This window comes from Schistocerca serialis, chromosome 8 (assembly GCF_023864345.2).
Source record: "Schistocerca serialis cubense isolate TAMUIC-IGC-003099 chromosome 8, iqSchSeri2.2, whole genome shotgun sequence".
Taxonomy (NCBI): domain Eukaryota; kingdom Metazoa; phylum Arthropoda; class Insecta; order Orthoptera; family Acrididae; genus Schistocerca; species Schistocerca serialis.
This window is the reverse complement of record NC_064645.1, coordinates 400,383,696-400,384,624: the sequence shown is the minus strand read 5'-3', so window position 1 is coordinate 400,384,624 and position 929 is coordinate 400,383,696. Positions and strand designations below refer to the sequence as shown.

The window sequence follows — 929 nt, the reverse complement described above, 5'->3', positions numbered from 1 at the left end:
CCATGTTACAGTCTTGAAAGCTTTTCAGACTGTTTCTGACCACCCTGTATAGCCTCCAGAAAAGTAGCTTATGTTGGATCAGTACTTTGTGCTCAAAGGTTGTTAACAACTTCTCCTTTAGTGGTCATAATATAACACTACTACATTTTTTATTCTTATTTTTATATACATAAAACCCAAATTTTTAATCACTATCAGACAAGTACGATGCCGTAACTGCAAAATAGAATACATCGAAATATATGTAAGCCAACGGCCTTGCCGCAGTGGTAACACCGGTTCCCGTCAGATCGCCGAAGTTAAGCACTGTCGGGCTGGGCTAGCAGTTGAACGGGTGACCATCCGGTCTGCCGTGCGCTGTTGGCAAGCGGGGTGCACTCAGCCCTTGTGAGGCAAACTGAGGAGCTACTTGATTGAGAAGTAGCGGCTGCGGTCTCGGAAACTGCCATGCGGCCGGGAGAGCGGTGTGCTGACCACATGCCCGTCCATATCCGCATCCAGTTACGCCTGTGGGCTGAGGATGACACGGCGACCGGTCGGTACCATTGGGCCTTCATGGCCTCTTTGGGAGGGAGGAGAAATATATGTAAAGTGCAATATCTATAAATTATCTTTGTGTCCCGGGGGGAATCCTGGTCATCTTACTTGATCTCAATATTTCGGAAGTAGAACACTTGGGGTCCCGTGTGTAGAAGTTACGACTGACAGGAAAATGGGAGGCTCCAGTTTAATGCTCTGGAGGAAACAAGGTTACGTAAGGTGCCTGGTATAAATCGATTACGCAATATGTACTTCTCGTGCGTTGCAGGACTAGTGTTGCTTTTTCACATTGTTTCTTACAATACAAGGCACTGATACTACTATATGTTGACTCTCGGGAGCTCCGAGAAAGCCTGTGATGCACAATTAAGATAAATTCAAAATAAGTA

The 929-nt window shown here is 45.9% G+C and overlaps 1 pseudogene; it reads left to right on the top strand.

Moving 5' to 3' along the window:
• The first annotated feature begins 248 nt into the window (after window positions 1-248).
• On the top strand, window positions 249-366 carry LOC126417291 (5S ribosomal RNA; annotated as a pseudogene).
• Window positions 367-929: the final 563 nt, after the last annotated feature.